Raw genomic sequence first — 23,629 nt, 5'->3', positions numbered from 1 at the left:
GGATGACACCTCAAAGTGATTGTGCCTTTCCCATGTGCCTCGTCTCTCCATAAACTGCAGTAAGACAGAAGGAACGCTGACCTTCCCCTGCTTCATTACTGTAAGACAGAAACCACTGTGCTGGAAGGCATTAGCATGAACCAGCTTCTATCTGGGAAGGGGCCATGAGCATGGAAGGAAGAGCTCCAGAAAGAAAAGAGTGCCATTGCAGGAAAAACAAAAACAAAAACAAAAACAAACACAAACACAAACACTCACCAAGTTTATTACCAGGAGGCATGCGGACACAATGGCTGGGCAGATGGGACATCTAAAAGACTTCCTGGTATGAGAAGGCAAAGGTAGTTTGTGGCACTTGCTCCTTGACCCACTCGGTAAGGTCTACCTAGCGTCACACTCTCTCCATTGGCAGCAACACCTGACTGCTTCTTGCCTCTAGTTTCCCTGTACTTAACTGGATTCTCTGGGATTCATAAAACAGCCATAGCCCCTTCCTTTCTTTGTATTTTGATGTGGGTTAAAGGCCTGGCTGATGTGCACAAAGCCTGATTGCTCCTTGTCTCCAATTCCTCTGTGTCTGAATGAATGGTTGTGCCCCCCAGGGCTTCTATGTAGACAGCTGCCCATTCCAATCTTTGTTCTTTTTTTTTCTTAATTTTTTTATTATTTAAATGAATTTTATACACAGAACATATTGATAATATTGAGTATTTTGAGAATCAAATAATACATAAAAATTTGTTTAACTTTTATATTCATATCCTTTCATACCCTAAAAATATCATTAATGAACATTTAATACTATCCATAACTGAGGATCCTATATCTAATGTTGAATACTAAATTATTTCAAAACATACAAAATATTCTTTGGGAATTAAGCATAGTAAAAGAGCATAAAATATTAAAAATGAATCATTAAGAAATATATTCTTTTTATTAGATATTTTATTTATATTTCAAATGTTATCCCCTTTTCCCCTGCCTCCCCTCTGAAAGTCCCCCATAACATCTCCCCTCCTCCTGCACACTAACCCACCCACTCCTGCTTCCCTGTCCTGGCATTCCCCTACACTGGGACAGCGAGCCTTCACAGGACCAAGGGTCTCTCCTCTCATTGATGTCCCTCAAGGACATCCTCTGCTACATATGCGGTTCAAAAACCCTTATGTGATACCACCTGACAAAGTGAGAGAATTTAAAATGCATTACATATCTATTTACATTGTCTAACTATAAGTTTACTTAAAAAGATTATCAGTGTTTCTAGGAGAGAAATTTTATCATTAGGTATATTTTAAAATTTTCAAAATAGCAAAAGCTCCTTGAAGTTAAACATTAAGAAAATGCTAATTTCAAGCACAATGAGAAAAGTTATCAATAATATTTCCATGATGTTTATAGAACATGATTTTAATATTTTCAACTGTTAATATTTAACAGACAGAATAACTATTTTTTAAAGATATATTTTGTTGTTTTGCCTACCTTTTCATTTCTGATTTTATTAATTTGGATACTGTCTCTGTGCCCTCTGGTTAGTCGGGCTAAGGATTTATCTATCATGTTGATTTTCTCAAAGATCCTGGTTTTGTTGATTCTTTGTATAGTTCTTTTTGTTTTTATCTGGTTGATTTCAGCCCTGAGTTTGATTATTCCCTGCCATCTATACCTCTTTGGTTTATTTTCTTCTTTTTGGTTTAGAGCTTACAGGGGTGCTATCAAGCTGGTAGTGTAAGCTCTCTCCAGTTTGTTTTTGGTGGCACTCAGAGCTATGAGTTTTCCTCTTAGTGCTGTGTTCATTGTGTCCTATAAGTTTGGGTATGATGTGTCTTCTATTTCATCAAATTCTAAAAAGCCTTTAATTTTTTTTCTTTATTTCTTCCTTGACCAAGTTATCATTGAGTAGAGCATGGTTCAGCTTCCATGTATATGTGTGCTTTCTGTCATTTTTGTTGGTATTTAAGACCAGCCTAAGACCATGGTGATCTGATAGGATGCATGGGATTATTTCAATCTTCTTGTATCTGTTGAGGCCTGTTTTGTGATTGATTATATGGTCAATTTTGGAGAAGGTACATGAGGTACTGAGAAGAAGGTATACTCTTTTGCTTTAGGATGAAATGTTCTATAAATATTTGTTAGATCCATTTGGTTCATAACTTCTGCTAATTTCACCGTGTCTCTGTTTAGTTTCTCTTTCCATGATCTGTCCATTGGTGACAGTAGCGTGTTGAAGTCTCTCACTATTATTGTATGGGGTGCAATGAGTGCTTTGAGCTTTAGTAAAGTTTCTTTAATGAATGTGGGTACCCTTGCATTTGGAGCATAGATGTTCAGAATTGAGAGTTCATCTTGGAAGATTTTTCCTTTGACCAGTATGAAGTGACCTTCCTTATCTTTTTTGATTTTATTCAATATTGGAATGACTATTCCAGCTTTTTTCTTGGGACCATTTTCTTTGAAAATTGTTCCACAATTTGTATCTTTATCACTGAGGTGTGTTTCCTGTATGCAGCAGAATGTTGGGTCCTGATTATGTATCCAGTCTGTCAGTCTATGTCTTTTTATTGGGAAGTTGAGTCCATTGATGTTAAGAGATATTAAGGAAAAGTGATTTTTACTCCCTGTTATTTTTGTTGTTAGAGTTGGGATTCTGTTCTTGTGGCTGTCTTCTTTTGGGTTTGTTGAAAGATTACTTTCTTGCTTTTTTCTAGGGTGTAGTTTCCCTCCTTGGTTTTTTTTTTTTTTTTGTTTTTTTTTGTTTTTTTTTTCATCTATTATCCTTTGTATGGCTGGATTTATGGAAAGGTATTGTGTAAATTTGGTATTGTTGTGGGATATCTTGGTATCTCCATCTATGGTAATTGAGAGATTTGCCTGGGCTGGCGTTTGTGTTCTCTTAGGGTCTGTATGAGATCTGCTCAGGATCTTCTGGCTTTCATAGTCTCTGATGAGAAGTCTGGTGTAATTCTGCTGGGTCTGCCTTTTATGTTACGTGACCTTTTTCCCTTACAGCTTTTTGTTTTGGTTTGGTTTGTTTGGGTTTGTTTTGGTTTTTGTTTTTTGAGACAGGGTTTCTCTGTGTAGCCGTGGCTGTCCTGGAATTCACTCTGCATACCAGGCTGGCCTCGAACTCAGAAATTTGCTTGCCTCTGCCTCTCAAGTGCTGGGATTAAAGGTGTGTGCCACCACTTCCTGGCCCCTTACTGCTTTTAATATTCTTTGTTTATTGAATTTGTTGTTTTGATTACTATGTCACAGGAGGAATTTCTTTTCTGATCCAGTCTATTTGGAGTTCTGTAGGTTTCTTGTATATTCATGGGCATCTCTTGTAGAATCCAAAATAAATTCAAGACCACTTAGCCCCTTCCCCCTCTGAAGGGACTTTCCAAACTATACTAGCAGTCCAAGTGTAGTGCCAGATAAGGAAGCTGGCCAACTAAATAATGCTGAAAAAAAAAAAATAAGGGCAGGCAGAGTGAGGGACTAGGCCAAAGGTAGTCACCCTATGCAAACCAACCAATGCCTTTAAGGGTTACTTGCTATACCAATTAGAATAAGTCAGCTAGCCTTGTTGCTTAAATCTGCCCCTTACAAGGTATAAAAAGTGTGTTCTTTGTTTGTTTGGGGTCTCTCTTCTTGCCTGCGTGCTGAGGGGCGTTCCCAATGCATTGGATAAAAAAACAAAACAAAACAAACAAACAAACAAACAAACAAAAAACAAAGAAAAAAAAACCTCTTGCAGTTTGCAGCGATGTTGGTCTCTGTGGTTCTTTGTGAATGAAGGTCTTTTGGTGAACTCCAACATTTGTTGTGTTGACCGGGAAGTTCCTCAAGACCCATACGCTCGAGGTATGCTCAAGCTTGTCTATGTTACTTTCTGTTTCATGTTGTCCACGTTTGCTGTCTGTGTTTGTTATTTGCGAGACTGGTCAAGTCCTGGGAGGGGATGACCGGTCTCAGGTTTGCAAGGCTGTTTTGGTCCCAGGAGGAGACCAACTGGTCTCTGGTTCTGGGTTCTCATGGGAGACCCATCTGTGTGGTCATTGCGACATGGAGATGTGCCGGGACGTCACAGGCCACAGGAAACTGGAGGACTCTCCAGATTCCCATTGCTCCCAGAAGGATCAGAGACAGTCCTTCTTTACCCAGAGGTAGCTAGGATTCAGCTACTGCATGGTACAAACAGTATCAGACCTCTGTGGGTATCACATTTAGGACGCCTTGTATTGGTCTCGTTTGTCTTATTTGTTTTCTGTGGTATTACTGTGTCACTTTATCTGGACGAAAATCTGGGCAGGGGAAGTAATCATCCCTGGCCAGCAGAGTCAGTTTTTATTCTGTGGCAGTCGCCTGGAGGATGGTTTCTGTTGTGTGTCTTGTGTGTCTTGGTGTGTCTCTGCGTTCAGACTTGGATTGATGACTGTTTTGAGAATCATTGGACAGACACTACCCATTCCTCTGGGCCTGCCCTTTTCTCCCATCCACAGGGCCCCTACCAGTTGGTACTTATGCCCTCTGGGATAAGCCTAAGAAGAAAATCCTGCCAGACTCCAATGCTAACCCCCTCCTTTCAGATCCTCCACTGTCACCCTATTCCCCTTTTTCTCCCCAACTCCAGGGAGCAGCTGGCTGCCGCTGTCCTTGGATCGCCAAGGTGGCAGACCATCGGCCCCGCCCACAGACCTGGAGCAGAGGGAGTCTGGCATGTCTGCCCAGCATGGCCCAGGCATCAGGCACTGTGCTCCTGGGTGGCCCCGCCTCCGTTCCCATCCCCCTGTGCTCACTTTTGGGCTGTGTCACACACGCGAGGTGGAGCGAGGCAGAGCAGGCGGAGCAAGGCAGAGCAAGGCGGAGCAGGGCACTCACTGCAGGGGTGCTGAGGGGCTAGCTTGCTCCCCCACATCGCTGCTGACCACTGTGCTGCCAACGCTTGCCAGCCGCCAGGCCCCACCACGCCCAACTGAGAGGAAAGGCAGAGAATTCTCTTAGAGGCTTAGAGGCAGATGGGAGGCACTCAATTGCTTATTGGACGCTGGGTTCATGGAAGGTAGGGAGCGCCTAAAAGTCTATCACCAGGCTCTAATGGCGGGCCTTGTCTCTGGGGCTGGGAAGTGCTCCACCAATCTGGCCAAGGTAAAAGGAAATTACAGAAGTTAGAAGGAAAGACAGGGTAGGTCAGTAAGAGAGTTGTGCAGATTGATAAGAAAGTAAGGAGGAGTAGGAGGGAAGGAAGGAAGGAAGGAAGGGAGGAAGGAAGGAAGGAAGGAAGGAAGGAAGGAAGGAAGGAAGGAAGGAAGGAAGGGAAGCACTGCTAAGAAGTGAGCTAAGAAGTGAAGGAAGGGAAAAACAAAGAGTATGAGGAAGACAGATGTGTACAGATAGAGGTTTGGAAAGAAGAGAGAAATATTAAACCCATAGAGAATCTAGGCAAGAAAATCTTGAGGGTAAGGAAGAGCAAAGCTTCAGCACACTCAGGAGAGATGGATGACAGTGGCAAATAGAGAGATTAACAGTGAGGAGAGGTGGAAATAGAGATGAAGGGGATTAGAGAGAGGTCTGAGATGGGAGAGACAGGCAAGAAGGGTTGTTATATAGAAATAGGAAGCATGATGGGCAGAAGGACAAAAAACAAGTGGAGAGACACACAGGCAGGTTGACAAAGACAGAGACCAGAGTCAGAATCAGAGATGTTCAGGGAGACAGAAGGATAAACCAGGGCAGAGGCAAACTATAGGGGAGGGTGGGTCACAGGATGGGGATGTGATAATTGGATAACATCCAAAGGAAGCAAAGACAAGAAGGAGGAACAAAGGGATGGGGAGAGAGAGAGAGAGAGAGAGAGAGAGAGTATTGTATGAGATCTCCATTACAGTTAGGAAAACAGGAGCAAAGAGAGGTAAATAACAAAGACTAGAGCCTGGCAAGATAGCACATGCTGATAATGCTAGCATTTAGAAACGATAAGTAGAAGGAACAGGAAGCCAGGGAATTAAAAACAGAGAAGAAACATGCATAAAATATTGGTACAGTAGTCAGAGAAATTAGAGAGCTTAGTAAGATAGTACCTGACTACAGAAGAAACCCCCTGGCTAAAGACCAGTGTGCATACTGAAAGGAAAAAAGGACATTGGGCAAGAGAATGTCCCAAAAAGCCAAAGAAGAAAGGAGCCTCACACCCCAAGGTGCTGGCAGTGCAGGAAGAAGACAGTAATTAGTGGGGATGGAGTTTGGACCCCCCCAGCCTAGGGTAACTCTCAGAGTGGAGGGAAGCCTACCTGTTTCTTGGTGGACACAGGAGCACAACACTCAGTCTTCATACAGACTGATGGAACCCTATCTCCCAAAAGACCTTGTGTTCAAGGGGAGTAAACAATATCCATGGACTATCCAAAGAACAGTGGACCTAGGCATGGGCCGGGTATCCCACTCGTTCCTTGTCATACCAGAATGCCCCTACCCACTGTTAGGATGAGATCTTCTCACCAAATTGGGGGTCCAAATCCACTTCCTTCCTGAAGGGCCTGTGGTTAAAGGGCAGAAAGGAGAGCCCATACAAGTCCTGACTGTTAAACTAAAAGAGGGGCAACGGTGGCTCTCTGAAGCTAGAAAAGAGACTGTGTTTCATATTCCCTCAATGACCAGTTCAAGAAGACATGTTAGAGAGTTCCTGGGCACTGTGGGCTTTTGTAGACTGTGGATTCCAGGTTTTGCTGAATTAGCACTTTACCCCCTCACAAGAGGTAAACAGCCGGCCCTTCGTATGGGGAAATGAGAAACAACAAGCCTTCGACGCCATTAAGACTGCCCTAATGTCAGCCCCAGCTTTGGGCCTCCGGGATATGACTAAGCCCTTCCATCTATTTGTGGCTGACAACAAAGGTATTGCCAAAGGGGTTCTTACTCAGAGATTGGGGTCCTGGGAAAGACCTGTGGCATACTTATCAAAAAAAAAAAATTAGACCCTGTGGCTGCAGGATGGCTTGCTTGTCTGTACATAGTGGCTGCTGTGGTGTTATTGGTCAAGGACGCAAATAAAATGACTCTGGGGCAGAACTTGGTAATCTCAGTGCTGCATGCCCTAGAAAGTGTAGTTCATCAGCCCCCTGACTGATGGCTGACTAATGCTTGCATGACACATTACCAGACTCTGTTGCTCAACTTCGACAGAGTCACTTCCCCCCCCCCCCAACATGCCTAAAACCAGCTACCCTGCTCCCAGACCCAGACTTAGAGCCCCCTGTCCATGACTGTCAACAAGTTCTTGCCAAGGCACATGGGTAGCATAAAGATCTGACAGACCAGCCAGTAGAGGTGCAGACATTACCTGGTTCACAGACAGATGCCCACCTGGGGCTGAGTCGAAAGTGTCTGGCAGCCCTCCCACATCTGCCTGCCCAGAGCATAGGAAGAACTCTGGCCGGATGTGGGCTTCCCCCCCCTCCCACTCTTTCCCCTTTTCCCTGCCCCCTCCCCCTTTTTTTTTGTTCCCAACAGCCTGGGAGTGGAGCTTCCTCTCGGTGTAGTGGGACTGGCTGTGGAGTTCCTACCCAAGGCCTGCCCAGCACTCCAGCCCAGACTGGAAGGATTGTGTGCCACTGGTCAGGCAGAGTTCCTGGGTGATTGCATCCTGCTGGTCCCAGTTACTCCCAGGCATTGGGGCCTTCAGTCTTTGTTCTAATTTGACGACTGAGCTCCTGCTTGTCTCCAATTCCCCTGTACCAAGATGGATGGTCATCCCCTTGGGAGTGGGGAGCTATTCAAAGCTCATTCCTCTCTCTACTAGGTTCTGATGTTGGACACAGGCTTTCTGGGCATCAACACCTGACTGTGGTTTATTTCCAGTCCCCTTGTATGTGAATGGATGGTTGTGATCCTTGGTTTTAGCATGGCCACAGCTCATTCTGCTTGCTGCTCTGCTATGGTTTGGGTCATAGAGACCCCCAGAAGAGTGGGATGAGCCACCCAGCTGGGATGTCAGTGATTTCACTTTATAGTCTTGCATCTTTGATGGGTTCCCTTCATTATTCACAAGGATCTGCACCAGATCATTCAGAAGAAATTACAGTTTGGTTGCCATACTGCAAATGAGTTTTTTCTTGTTACTACCTCTTGTGTCTGCTCTGTAGCTTGGGGTGGGGGTGGGGTTTCCTTCTTCAAAAAAAAAAAAATCCCTCTGCCCTTTGTATTTTGTGTTGAGATTTCTATATTGTAAAGCATTCCTTGTGATGTTCTTCTGGGAGATTTTAGGAGGAGCCTCTCCTTTTCCTGGTATATCGAGGGAGGAATGACTCCTAGTATTGCCTGTATCCTTGAGCTGGGTGGAGGCATAGAAGGCCTTACTCTCCTAAGCCCTTGTCCCTGTCTTATGCCTCTAGATTAAATAATATTTGGCCACTCTTCATGGGGATGAAACACCTTGTGATTCTTTGCTGCGATCTTATCCTGGGGGATGCTGAACTCGTAAGTCTTCACCCTCTGATGTATCCTCATGAAGGCATCACCTAAGCCCTGGGAAGTCTTAAAGTTTTGTCATCTATTCTGGAAGCTGGGCAGTGAAGGCAAGCAGACCATGGCAGGGAACACTGTACTGGGGCCATCTGGATGATGTCTCAGAGGTCAGGCCTGTGTCTTCTTGTTTGATCTCAAGTCAATAATACTACACACTTGTTTTTAGAACTGAGTCCCCTGAATGCTGTGGGGTAGGTGGTTTTGTCCTCTACAGACTCTAAGTCCCTGGGAACAATACTGATGGCTTGGCCATTGTGTATCTCACTGGATCCCAGACTCACTCTCCATGCAGGAGGTGGCTCTTCTTTTACCTCCACTGTATTAGTTTGTTTGCCCACTGATGTTTCGATACTTTCTTCAGGGCCCATTGTTGTCACACTACAGTGGGGATGTCCTTAAACCTCTTCCATGGTGCATGCTTGGCCATTCTTGGGCTGGTATTTGGTTGCAGTCTGCCTCTTTCAGTTCCTTGGATAGTCCAGCTCTGCTGGGGTTTTGCCTGGAAGCAGAATGCACGTTGCTGAACACTTAGCCATGGATCTGGGTGGGACTTTGAGGGCCTATGGCTGGCAGCAGCAAGAGGGGCTCTTTGGATCTTCTGAATCTTGTAAGGTGAGTGTATAAATGCAGCACTCTCTAGGCTGATAGCTGAAACACTTTCTACCCTTCTCCTTCCTGGATCATGGTGATGCAAAATTTCTGGGATCATGGCAGCCTTGGAATAGTATACAGCTTTGGAATCACAGATGGATCAGAAGGGATACACAATCTGGGGAATGTTTGAGGCTGGAACCCCAGTGTGGTGAGATTCCTTGCCTCAAGGATATGCAGATATGTCTCCTGCATTTCACAGGAAGCTCTGTGATGTTCTAGCTTTATTTCAGTTTTTGAGTCAATCAAGGAATGATGCTCAGCAGTGTTTACATAGAGCAGCTGGTCTGTCCTTGGTGCAGGGTTCCTGGGTTCCAGCCCCTTCTGAGGGCTGCTCCTTGAGGTGCAAGGCAGATCTTTGTGGCCAATACCAAGGCCTTTCTTGATGGTGTTATGTATGTTAGACTTTGCCATGGCCTTCTTTAAGGGCACCCCCATGGGCACAGACCTCATCATCTCGCTCCACTTGTAGTTTTTGGGCTTGAGGATGGAATAACCATTACTGTTTGCTGCATTGCCATGACTTCATTCTGTGGGGCCTCATAATGCTGGACCATCTGGCAATACCCAGGAAGGATGGAAGCTGACTTGATAGCTTTAGTGGGCAGGGTGCCCCTGGACAAGTTGTCAGTGGGCTGGCTAATGGTTGCCAGATTTTTTTTTTGGATATCAAAACATATAGTGTCTTTGCAATTCAGTCCATGTTTTCAGGGCTGGTTTTCAGTTTCTCAGTGGTAGGACACGCTATTCCACAGACCCTACTCTGGAAACAAGAATGTGTTTGGTTTAGTGTAGAGCTTAGGATGTTTTCCAATTCCTGGACACTTATTATAGCTACTAAACTTGATGTCACAAGTTCATGAGGCAATGGCTGCTCCTGGGAAAGCTGTGGAGGTCATTGAGTCTGGGATAGAGCTTGGGCAGGGCCACATGCACCACAAACCCCACGGTTCTACATCCTGCTAAGGAAGGGGTTCTTATGATCTGGTCAGTAGCCATAACTTACTCTGAGAACACAGAAGATGTATCCCAGAAAAGTCAACTAAATTTCTGCTATATAAGATCCTCCAAGGTCCTAAGGTAAGACAACAGCTGGGAGAGAAGAAGGTGATCCATTTTCTCACTAAGGAAATGGTTTGTGGTGTGGAGTCCAGAAAAGTTGCCTGGTGGGACAGCAGAAGATGGGGGTAGGGCAAAAGCATCAACCCCAAGCAGAGGATCAAAAGGTCCATTCGTCTGCATAAATATGGCACCTGTACCCATATAGTCCCTCCACTGCCTCCATAGCCCCTATCCCTTAGTATCACATCAAACAGGGCTCTGTTCCAATCCCACCCAGTATAGCATCTTCAGTGCCCCAGACCCTGAGCTCAGATTCTGGTATGAAAAATTCTACAAGACAGAGATTTCTTACATTTTCATAGGTTGTGAGGGAGTCTGGATCTCTTCCACATTTTTTCCACTATCTCTACAACTTGGAAATAGTTATATAGGATAAAGGAGGAATAAGGACACACAAGAGTGAGACTTTTTTTCTTTCTTTCTTTTTTTTTTTTTACAACTACCCATGCTATGATTGTAATCTCAAGCACCATTCTCCAAGGACACAGAACACTGAAAGTGAGCGAGGGGAATTGAGGGACCTCATTTCTCCATTTACACTTTCCTTGCTCCTCCCTCAGCCCCTGTCATTCCCCATACCACACTGTGAGGAGCACAGGATCAGTCATCTGAAAGCGAAATGTAGATGGGAGAATTCCACCTTCTGTCAGGTGGACCTCGGAGTCCCCCAGACACAGCACAGCAACACTCCACTGCCTTGAACAACACTCCCATGGGCAGCACTCATCCCCAGCCAACCATAGATTCCTTCTATCACAAAACCTGGGGATTCCTTGATACTATTTTCCTTCCTGCATCTCATGTCCTCAGAATCATGGCTCTCATCATGAACCTCATCGCTAAGGGGCAAGCCAGGTGGAATTTCTTTCCACAGGAAAGCAGAAGCCTACCTTTTACAGTAGCAGGTTTCGTCCAGGGCTTGTTCTGCCCCTTCTTCACCACCTCCCTGTTGGAAACAGGATAAATGAGCTGAGGTCCCTTCTTCCTCTCTGGTAGACAAGCTGCCTACCCTCTGTGCTCATGGATAACATGAAATCCGCATTTCCCAGGGAGCTCTATCTCATCCATCCTTGACTCATTCACACCATGTATAAACATATTTCCTTTTGTCCTTGTTGGGAAAACAGCAGGAAGAGCTATCTATGCTACACTTTCCAGGGATGTCCTTAGTCAATGTTCCTTAGACCCAAGGCTCCTACCCAAGTTTCTACCTGAGGCTGAACTCTGCAGCTGCCTCTTGGCTGTCAGGTGATATCTGCTTCCTCGAACCAGAGAGCACTCAAGCCCTGATCTGAGGCACTTGGTCTCATCACCTGCTTCACATCAGTTCAACACAAACAAAAGCAAGTGTCTGAGCATAGGACAAATGACTTTCTCAGACCTGTCCTGTGTCCAAACCAACTCAGAAATGCAGTCTGTCCATGGAGTCATGGTCGTCTTTAGTGGCCTCTCTGCCACCTTTTACAGGTGGTCTGAGAGCTTCAGGCAGACACCTCAGGCCACTCTCACCTTTTCCCTGCCTGCCAACTCCTGCAGGCTGAGTTGCTGCTCTTTTTGGAGATTTCCTGTCACCTGTCCTTAGCCAGACTTTAGCTACTTTGTAGGTTCTTCTTTCTTCCACCCTTTCAATCCCCTAACACTAGATAGAAGAGAAAAATGGATAGAGGGGAAATGGAGCCATCTTCTTGTAAGACAATTTCTGCTGATTAGGGGTGTTGAGTTCTTTGAGGCAAGTTTGGTCTTTACTATCAGTATATCTAATTTCTTCTTTCTTTCTTCATACACAGAACTACTTAGAAAACCACAAATACCAGCAACTGATAGCAACCACCAACATCCAATAACCCACCATGCACCTCAAGGACCTAGCATTGATATAGCCTCTGAAAAGTCCACAGAATTTGAAATGTCACAGTAATAAACTATCTGCTGCTTGCAAAATCAAGTCATGCCAGAACATGGGGCAAATCATGTTCAGCTGCTGTGGACAATCTGAAGCAACCCCATATCCCCCACATCTGAGATTAAAACAAAAACATAATTTTATATTTATGTTTTTTTAAAAAATGCCAAAATTTCTCACACCTGTCTTTCTAGGGAATGAGAGAGTAACAGTCATGAACAACATAATGCCTCTTCATTGTGTGTGAACCAATGCTTTTCTCACCTTTGAGATGTCCCTTTTGCTCCCAGATGGTGGTAATACTGGGTAATACTTCAGGAGTGGGATTAGTAGGAAAAAGAGCTCCACTCCACACATAATGGCAATACTTATGTCCATTGCTATGTCCATGGAGCTAGGACTTATCCATGAGTTACTACAGGTATTCATGTAAGGACAGAATTCTCTAACTTCTGAATTGCAATGCAGCTCTCAGGCCAGTGAGTCCTGGAGTGCAGTGTGAAATGTGTCAGGAGGGCTCAGGCTATATCACACAGCTGTATCCTCCTCATCACAAAAGGCTCCTGGCAGGAGAGATTGTGCCTCAGCCCCTCACCAGCCTCTAGCCCAGCAGTCTCTCCTGCCTCCTTTTCCTATTTTCTCCTTCCAAATCCTGCTGCTGAACCAGTCAGAAATAGACCCCTGTCCATATTTTTCTCCTTCTCTCCCAGTATTCCTCTGTGTAGGCAAATATTTTATGTAACCTACCTTAATAAGGGTTTAACCACCCCGCTAGTCCACCCACCAAAGGTAGTGGAAAAGGAGATACTGAGATACAAGTGAATCTGCTTAGAAATAGTTCTTTGGGGACAATTCCAATTTGCATTTTTCTCAGTCCAATCCACTAGCAAACACCAAACTTGAATCAAAGGCTGCTATCAAGTCCACTTGGCAGACACCACACATGAATCAGCAAGGGCAGTTCAAGCCAAAAGAAACTGCAAGGCTTGGCAATGGTGCCTTAGTCTGTGGAAGGGGCAAGAAGCCACAGGAATCTCACTAGAAGTTTTTTGAAGAGTTTTTCTCTAACAAGAGACCACAGTGAAGCTCAGCAAGACAATGTAAGGTGAGTCAATACATGCTTGTCATCAGCAAAGACTAGCAGGGCGAATTAAAGCTCAAGTTCCCACTGTCTTTGGGGCCATATTTATATTTCTTCTAAACATCATGTGGGCTGGAGAGATGGCTCAGAAGTTAAGAGCACTGACTGCTCTTCCAGAGGTCCTGAGTTCAATTCCCAGCAACCACATGGTGGCTCACAACCATCTGTAATGGGATCTGATGCCCTCTTCTGGTGTGTCTGAGGACAGATACAGTATACTCACATACATAAAATAAATAAATAAATCTTAAAAATATTTAAAAAATAAACATCATGCGTCCTTTTTTTTTTCTTTCCTGTTTTTAACATCTTTATCTTACAATACTCATGCAATACACACATGGCTACTTAATCTGCTAAGCTTGGCAGGAGCTATACTCATCCAGGCTGATACACAGGATGCTTGCTGTCCATGAGCAATCTCACAAGAGGCTTGGCCAAAGTTGGGTGACTGTCTAGCACCAGCCCCTGCCTACTTGGGTTTGTACAGGGCTCCTCCTCCAACAGGCGAGGATCTGTACTCTTGAGTCTGTATTCAGGGAGAGGTGCCAGTTATTTTTCAGAAGCTTTGATGATAAGAACAGGACATCAATCTAAAGCCACGAGATCACGTTGGATCCACCCTGACCCTGTCCTGTAGAGACTAAAAAAAAAAAAAACAAAAGAAGCTTGCTGGCCAGTGATGAGCCTTCAGGATATAGAAGCAGCTTCATTCTCTCCATGGCACAGGCTTGCTGGGTGCCACCTGAAGGCCCTGCTGTTTGCCTTGCCTTCTGCCCTTTGTGCCACTGTCCTCCAGTCCACTTGAGTGTTCCGAGTGCAGGACTTCAGCAGGCACAAGGTGGTTCCTCCTCTGTGTCTTCTTCTGAAGGTCAGGCCTTTTAAAGCGTGCCTTCTTCACAGCACAGACACTGAGGCTGCTAGGAGCATCTCTTAGTCTGAAACTCTTAGCCACATGCCCAAGGTATAGGGATCAGATATGGAAGATGGACTTTAGCTCCTTGGGGTAGATGGCATAGGCTCAGATGAAGGGCTGCAGGGCTTTCTTTGCCCAGGAGACCATCTTCTGACTGGAGTGCACGTAATCTTTAAACACTGTCTGCAATACTGTGGCTCATTCTCAGAGTTCTTGGGGGCCAATGGCATGGAATTTCTGGGCTCCCCTTTGTCTCCTTTTAAAACAATTATCCTTTGCCGGGACAGACAAAATATCTTCCATCTTAATCTCAGAAATATTGATTTTGTGAGAAACCAAGGAGTTGACATATTCTGTCTTTGAAGGAGCCAAAATGAGGAGGCTGCTCCCATGACAGCCAATCCGGGCAGTTCTTCCAATGCAGTGAATGTTCTCCACAGGTGAAAACAGAGCACTGTACTGAACAATCCAGGTGACTTGTGGGAGATCCAAGCCTCGAGATGCAACATTTGTGCAGAGTAAGACTCCAGTTCCAGAATGGGAGAACTCATGCAACACGGATGTCCTTTCCTCCTGCTCCATGTTGCCATATAGCCAAAGGAATTTCAGTGGACAGGAGGCAGATGACAGCTGCTCAGAAGTAGGGGTCCCTGAGTGACAAAGCAGGGTGTGAAGGAAGAGGCTGTAGTGGAACTCCACCAGGTCACAACTTGAGAAAAAGACAATCATCTTCTGGTTCTTCTCAAACTTGTACTTTTGCAGGATGAAGGCTGCAAGGCAGACAAGGCACAGCTTGCGGGGAAACAACACCACATGCTGGTCGAGACTCTCTGGTATGGCAAAGCTGCCTAGCTGGGTACTAGCAACTTCCTTAGGACTGGGCTGGTCCCAGCTTTTGTCCAGGGCAGAGATAACTGACTGGATTGTGCAAGCTGATATCAGCTAACCATGTTACACCTTCTGTGAGTGTCGCTGACAGGAGGCCATTCTGCTGTTTCTGGCACTCAGCATTTACAGCATTCAGAATCACTGTGATGTCCTTTTCAAAACCCAAATCCAAGATCCTGTCTGCTTCACCCACAATCAGACATTGTATTCCGTTAAAGTGAAGGTTCTTTGTGGATTTTGTATGATCCACTAGATGGCCAGAGTTGAGATACGGATATTTACGCCTTTGTGGAATCTAGCTTTTTTTTTTTTTTTTCTGATTTCCTCTTCTCTCAACCCATCAACACGCCAAGGAACAATCCAGGTGAATGGCCTAAGTAGTGTCTGGGCAGTGTAAAACCTTTGTGTTCAAAACAGTGTCCAACTCTCTGGTGGACACTAGGACCAAAACATAGGGTCCATCACTGTGCTGTATTTTTTATGTCAACACTTGAAGAGACTGGTCTACAGGGATGAAATAGGCAAGAGTTTTCCCTGAGCCCGTCTGGGTCCACACAAGGGCATCTCTGCCTTCCAATAGCACTGGGATACTCTACTTCTGAACATTGGTCATACTGGACATTATTAAGACTGTATTTATTGTGGAAATTAGATGTGGGTGGAGGTCCAGCTCCTGGAAAGTTTCTGGAGAGAATACTTGCTCTCGAGCCTGCTTCACTACAGTTCTGTGGAGTTCTGGGATTCAGGATCGTTTTTAAACGACGAAGTCTTGATTCATTCTCCTCTTGTCTTCCAAATACTTCTTTGGAGGAAACATTTTGTGTTCACTCCATTTAAATGTTCTCTGAGTTTCTTTATCACTGGCTTTCTTGGCCAAAAAAGAAGATATTTTATTCCTCCGTTTTGCTCGTGGAGAATCATTGGACACTTGGTGCTTTCTCTTGGTAGCCTCTGCTTGCCACCTCATCTGGGCCTGGGTGCGTCAGAAGCAAGTCCTGGAAGACTACTCAGGCAAAGTGCTGCAGACAGTAGTCAAAGCCCAAGCAAAGAGCTGAGGAAGAAGCAGGGAGCTGGAGCGGCACGTGGAGAGTGAGGTTCTTCGCAGCTGTTGCTGACTCCCCTGCCCCTTCGGGTCTGGGAGCCAACGCAAGCTCCAGAAGGGGATAAGAGGCCTCACACTCCTCAGAAACTGGAAGAGGTCGCGCGTAAACAGACTTTTGAAGTCAGACCTAATGGTTCTTTAGATTTTCTTAGTGTCTGGTGTTTTGTCCCTCTTCTCTGAATTTTTAGCTTTGGGTACTATCTCTCTCTGCCTTTTAGTTAGTTTGGTTGTTTGTCTATCTTGCTGATTTTCTCAAAGAACCAGCTCTTGGTTTCATTGGTTCTTTATATTGTTCTCTTTTTTCCTCATGTATTGATTTCAGCCTTGAGTTTGACTATTTTCTACTGTCTACCCCTTTTGGGTGTATTTGCTTCTTTTGTTCTATAGCTTTCAGGTGGGCTTTTAAGTTGCTAGCAGGGTATCTCTCCAATTTCTTTGTGAAAGCACTTAGTGCTGTGAACTTTTCTCTTAGCACTGTTTTCATTGTGTGCCAAAAGTTTATGTATGTTGTGCCTTCATTTTCATTGATTTCTAGAAAGTCTTTAATTTCTTCATGTCTTTCCTGACCCAATGGTCATTCAGTAGAGAGCTATTCAGTTTCCATTAGTTTATAGGTTTTCTGCCATTTCTGTTGTTGAGTTTCAGCTTTAATCCATGGTGGTTTGATAAGATGCAAGGGGTTATTTCAATTCCATATTATCTGTTGAAGTTTGCCTTGCTTTATATGGCAATTTTGGAGAAGGTTCCTTGAGGTGCTGAGAAGAAGGTATATTCTTTTGTACTTGGGTGAAATATTCAATATATATCTGTTAGGTCCTCTTGATTAATTTCATTATTTCTCTGTTTAGTTTCTGTTTTGGTGACTTGTCCACTGGTGAGAGTTGGATGTTGAAGTCTCCCACTATTAACATGTAGCGTTTGATGTGTGATGTGTGATTTAAGCTTTCTTAATGTTTCTTTTATGAATGTGGGTGCCCTTGCATTTGAGGCATAGATGTTCAGAATTGATAAGTCATCTTTATGGATTTTTCCTTTGATGACTATGAAGGGTCCTTTCCCTTCTCGTTTGATTATTTTTGGTTGAAATTATATTTCATTAGATATTAGAGTTGCTACTCCAGCTTGCTTCTTTGGTCCATTTGCTTGTAGAACCTTTGGCCATGCATATGTTTGATCCTGAGGTGTGTTTTTGGTATGTACCAGAGTGATGGATCCTGTTTTCACTTCCATTCTGTTAGCCTGTGTATTGTTTTTTTTTGGGGTGGGGGGAGTCCATTGATGTTGAGAGATATTAATGACCAGCATCTGTTAATTCCTGTTATTTTGATGGTGGTGGTGGTGGTGTGTTCTTTTGATTTTCTGTTGTGGGGTTATTTATTTCCTGTGTTTTCTTGTGTGTACCTCCCTTCTTTGGGTTAGAGTTTTCCTTCTAGTATCTTCTGTAGGGCTGGATTTATGGATAGAAATTCTTTAATTTGCTTTTGTAATGGAAAATCTTGTTTTCTCCATCTATGGTAATTGTAAATTTACTGGGTATAATAGCCTGGACTGATGTCTGTGGTTTCTTAGAGTCTGTAAGACATCTGCTAAGGACCTTTTGACTTTTAGAGTCTCTGTTGAATGCAATTCTGATGAGTCTGCCTTTGTATGTTATTTGGTCATTTCTCCTTGTAGCTTTTAATATCCTTTTTTGTTGTTGTGTACATTTAGTGTTTTGATTATTGTGTGGTGGTAGAATTTTCTTTTCTGGTCCAATCTATTCAGTGTTCTGTAAGCTTCTTGGATGTTTATAAGCATATCTTTCTTTAGGTTGGTGAAATTTTCTTCTATATTTGTTGAAAATATTTTATGGTATAGTTTGAGGGATATTGGTATTAGCTCTTCTTTGTAAGTCTGCCCTAAAACCATCTGGCTCTGGGCTTTTTGTTGGTTGGGAGGTTTTTAATGACTGCTTCTGTTTCCTTAGGGGTTATGGGACTGTTTAGATAGTTTACCTGTCCTTAATTTAACTTTGGTACATGGTATCTGTCTAGTGGTTTATTTACACAATGGAATACTATTCGGCTATTAAAAATGAAGACATCATGAATTTTGCAGGCAAATGAATGGAACTAGAAAATATCACCCTGAGCCAGGTAACCCAGATCCAAAAGGACATGCATGGTATATACTCACTTATAAGTGGATATTAGCCAAAAAGTTAAAAATACCCATGATACAACTCACAGACCATATGAAGTTTAGCAAGAAGTAAGGCCCAAGTGAGGATGCATCAATTTTTTCTTTTTTTTTTCTTAAATTGCAAAGATTTATCATCTAATTTAAAACATTTTATAATAAAACTCACTGCAGAAAACACTTATTACTGCACAGTAATGACTTAGTAAAAATGTCTGCAATCTGAGTCTACTATTTTAAAAAGTAGAGAAATTTCTACTTACATTTAGAATTCTATTATTCGACACTTGTACAGGGCAAGCTACTGGCTGGTCAGGCTGCTGTGAGGCTGCACAGAACAGTGTAAGCACCATGGCACCCTGCTGCACCATGGTACCAGGAAGCTCGACACTGCAGCCAACAGGTAGTGAGGCTCCAGGGACTAAGCAACACCTCCCCAAGATGACTGCTGCATGTTGGAGGTGAATGACAAATAGCCGTAGAGCTCCTGTTTCCTTCCAAAGGCCACTTCTCTAATAAATGTATACAAAAGTGGCTCAACAAAATGTTGATCCTGACCCAAGGGCCTTTTACCATCATTAAACAGAAAGGTAAGTGCAGGAGACACTGAGGTCTGCTGCCTTTTGTTGGTCTTTGAGACACAGGGCCTTGCCTGCAGCCCTAGTCAGCCTGGGGCACATATCGACCTCCTGCCTCTGTCTCCCAGATGCTGGGATTAAGGATGTTCGTGGATGCACCTGGGCCATCTGCTTTCCTTAAGGCAACCTTTGTCTAGGACAGGAGTGAACATACATAAAATGACTTTGCCTTTTTTTTCCTTTTTTTTTTTTTTGTTCTTAAGACAGGGTTTCATGTAGACCAGGCTAGCCTCAAACTTGCTATGTTGCTAAAACTGGTTTTAAATGGCTAATCCTCTTGCCACCACCTTCCAAATGCTAATAAGATTATAGGTATGTACCACAATATCTCCCTAGGAGCTTTGCTCGTATGAGAGTGATTAACACTTCTCAACTATTTCCAGTACAAAATGTAGGCACACTGTGTAGCTTAGGGTAGCAGTGACATGGGACAATGTTCTCTACAGCACACACATTGTCAAGCCTCTTCAGAAGCTTGGACCCTGTGGAGGAGTGACCCAGAGATTTCTAAGAACAAGCACAGGCTTCTCCAATGAAATTAGGTCTCCAGAAAAGGCAGCACGCTGGGCTTTGCAGGTCCGGGCAGGACTACCGGATGTACTAAAAAGCACTGACTTCCTATCTTCAGGGCCAAGGAGGTGAACTACATTTTAAAAATGCTGTCAACTTTACCAGGACTTAGAAGTCATTTACAATAAAGTTCTTTAGACATCAGTTATCAGGAAAATATTTCATTTAAAAAAAAAAAAAACCAGTTGTAGCCGGGTGTGGTGGTACATGCCTTTAATCCCAGCACTTGGGAGGCAGAGGCAGGCAGATTTCTGAGTTCGAGGCCAGCCTGGTCTACAAAGTGAGTTCCAGGACAGCCAGGACTACACAGAGAAACCCTGTTTCAAAAAACAAACAAACAAACAAACAAACAGACAGACAGACAAAAAACAAAACAAAACAAAAAACAAAACAGTTGTAAATTTGTTTCTTCCAATCTGTTTCAAGCATATAACAGAAATTCAGAACCCCACATCACAAAAATGAACAGCATGCAAATACTTAAAATTTTTACATCCTTTGAAAAGAATATAGACAGGAAGTCCTGTGAATAAGCAGTAGTCAGAGCTCAAGTCTGGACTTGGTCAGCAAAGGCAGGTGATCTGAGGAGTTGTGCTCTTTGGGAAGGCCATCCACAGTCCACAAGTCATGTTCTGTTAAAAGTGACAGTCTAGCTAGAAGTTTCAAGCTACCAACCAAAGCAACTTCAGCTCCTGGACCCCGAGCAGTGTCCTGCTCTGCAGAGTAGAAAATATAATCGACAGTTATGGCACTTCGGGAACTTCGGTGTCAGGAGCATAATGGGAATAGACAGATGACAAGCTGAAACTGTGCTGTAGATGCGACTTTGTCAGTTGACACTGGGACCTCCCCTTTCTACTGCTGTGCTTGAGTCAGATCACTGTCTTTTCTACTTTGGGAACCTGTTGTGCCTCATAAACAGAGTTCTGAGAGATGCCTAGGTTTGAGGGCCAAATTGGAATAGATAAAATTCTTTGTCCCTGTGAAGACTGTTCCTGGTCAGATACCTTTCCAATTGCAAGACCTTCGTAATTTAATTTCCCTTCCTTTATGAAGCTATAGAGTGGAGAACCAGGAACAGAATTAAAGTCACCACACATGACAATGGGACAGGAGCTGCCATCTTTGTAATGGGTCACATTGGCAATCTCTGCTAGCAGCATCACCAGGTGGGTCAGCTTAATATCACCACACCGAGGATTATACAGCAGATGTGTGTTAGCTATCCAGACAGATGGAGAGGCAGCATGTGGGACCTTGGGATGCAGGAGTAAAACTAATCCAATGTTGTTCTCTGTCCAGCAGAGGAATATTACAGTGGCAGAACTCTACTGGGTTCACAGATAAGAGGGAGAACTTGGAATGTTTGAGGCAGGTGGCACAGCCATCCGGCTTCCTTCCTGTTTTCATCTTATATTCACAGTGATAACCCAGTGATTCTAGACTTGGCCTGATCTCTGTCCCATAATGATCTTGAACTTTCAGCAGACAAAGCACATCTGCATCAAAATGTATGATTTCTTTCAAAATATTGGGGAAGCGAAAACTCCAGTGTAACAATGTCTGTAGGGGTGCAAGTTATCCTCCAGTAAACCCTTTGAGAGGAAGTTATATCACTGAGAAGTCAAACTTATCTTCACAGTCCTCATACATGGAATCAACATTTCTGTCTTCTAGGTCCTTTGTATTCTCTTTATGATGGCTACATAAATATTCCCAGTTCCTTTTTATTGTTCTTTGGCGTTTTCTTCATTTAGATGAGGGCTCATCTCTGTCAGCATTTGTAACGTAACGAGAGAGATGGATCAAGGCTCAGTTGGTCAGGTCTACAATTATAGTACTGAAACTATGTTCCAGACTCAAACAGAAAAGGTGGTCTACAGTTCAATGAGAAATGTCTGTACTGAAGTATGGGTAAGGTGCACATGAGTAATGTTCTGGCCACCTCAGACAACTGGAAATGTGTCTACGCTAGTAGTATTCCTGCAGATCCTCCCACAGCATGGTCCAGTCTCAACCCAAACTCTTTAGAGGATAGGGAAACATCGAGTACCCAGTATGGTGCAAGAACTTGAGTAGTGGTGAAAGTTGGCCTCCATGTGACTCAGGACGCTCCCTAGCCACCCCACAGTGCGCAGCCTCCCTCCGGATGGGGTCCCAAGCTCAGGAGGCCTGCAAGACTCCAGAGGCTGCCTCGCTGCCTGCCCATATGTTTCTTTTCCTCAGAGCAGAGGGGTGCGTTCTGATTGTGTTTTCTTTATTGCTTTTGTTTCCATTTTCAGTCATGGAGCAGCTTTATTAATTTCCTTCACCTGTTTGATTGTGGTTTCTTGTATTTCTTTAAGGAATTTATTAGTTTTCTTTTTAAAGGCCTCTCTAATCTTTATAAGTTTGGATTTAAGATCATCATTTTGTCTCTGTAACTCCTTCCATGGGTGTTTTGTTCCCAATTCTAAGAAGGGGCAAAGTGTCCACACTTTGGTTTTCGTTCTTCTTGAGTTTCATGTGTTTTGCAAATTGTATCTTGTATCTTGGTTATTCTAAGTTTCTGGACTAATATCCACTTATCAGTGAGTACATATCGTGTGAGTTCTTTGGTGATTGGGTTACCTCACTCAGGATGATGCCCTCTGGGGCCATCCATTTGCCTAGGAATTTCATAAATTCATTCTTTTTAGTAGCTGAGTAGTACTCCATTGTGTAAACAAACATTTTCTGTATTCATTCCTCTGTTGAGGGACATCTGGGATCTTTCCAGCTTCTGGCTATTATAAATAAGGCTGCTATGAACATAGTGGAGCATTTGTCCCTCTTACCAATTGGAACATAAGCAAGATACAAGATACAATCTGCAAAACACATGAAACTCAAGAAGAATGAAGATCAAAATGTGGACACTTTGCCCCTTCTTAGAATTGGGAACAAAACACACATGGAAAGAGTTACAGAGACAAAGTTTGGAGCTGAGACAAAAGGATGGACCATCTAGAGAGACTGCCATACCCAGGAATCCATCCCATAATCAGCCTCCAAACGCTGACACCATTGCATACACTAGCAAGATTTTGCTGAAAGAACCCAGATATAGCTGTCTCTTGTGAGACTATGCCAGGGCCTAGCAAACACAGAAGTGGTTGCTCACAGTCAGCTATTGGATGGATCACAGTGCCCCCAATGGAGGAGCTAGAGAAAGTACCCAAGGAGCTAAAGGGATCTGCAATCCTATAGGTGGAACAACAATATGAACCAACCAGTACCTCCCCCTCCCCCCCCCCCACCCCGGAGCTCGTGTCTCTAGCTGAATATGAATCAGAAGATGGCCTAGTCAGCCATCAGTGGAAAGAGAGGCCCATTGGTCGTGCAAACTTTATATGACTCAGTACAGGGGAAGGCCAGGGCCAAGAAGTGGGAGTGGGTGGGTGGGGGAGTGGGTGGGGGAGCGTGTGCGGGACTTTTGGGATAGCATTGGAAATGTAAATGAAATAAATACCAAAAAAAAAAAAAAAAAGAATATAAATGACGTATAAAACAAACAAAAAAGATCATCATTTTGTCCTCTGGCTGTATTAAGATATTAAGGGTTTGCTAAAAGCAAGAGAGCTTGGCTCTGGTGATGACATATTTTCCAGGCTCTTGTTGATTATTTTCTTATACTGTCTGTTAACTCTCTGGTTGTCCTTGCTATTGGCAGGATGTTTCTGATGTCAACATACAGAGCCATGGACCTAACAATGGATCTTAGGGAAAGGCAAGCTGTTCACCTCTGCTGGCAGTGTCCCAGGTGGATCCAGCAGGCAGAGACTTTCTTGGGGAGGGGATCTAACCTTGATGTTCATGGAATACCACCACAGGCCACCCTGGGAAGGCAGAGAGAGTTGTGGGCCAGATGATGGAGGTCAGGAGACAGATCACAGCTCACCTCTGCTAGCTGTGTCCCCAGATGGACCCTGCCATTGAAGTTCTTGTCAGAGAGTTCCTTCAGTGCTTTTGTGTGAAATGTTTTCCC

The 23,629-nt window shown here is 43.9% G+C and overlaps 2 pseudogenes; both read right to left on the bottom strand.

Annotated features, from left to right (window-relative positions):
• On the bottom strand, positions 13,557 to 16,341 carry Gm7274 (predicted gene 7274; annotated as a pseudogene).
• Gm7532 (predicted gene 7532) lies at positions 20,167 to 21,675 on the bottom strand (annotated as a pseudogene).

This window comes from Mus musculus, chromosome 18, assembly GCF_000001635.26.
Source record: "Mus musculus strain C57BL/6J chromosome 18, GRCm38.p6 C57BL/6J".
In the NCBI taxonomy this organism is placed as follows: Eukaryota; Metazoa; Chordata; class Mammalia; order Rodentia; family Muridae; genus Mus; species Mus musculus.
Note: the sequence above shows the minus strand (reverse complement) of the source record. Positions and strands in the feature narration are given on the sequence as shown.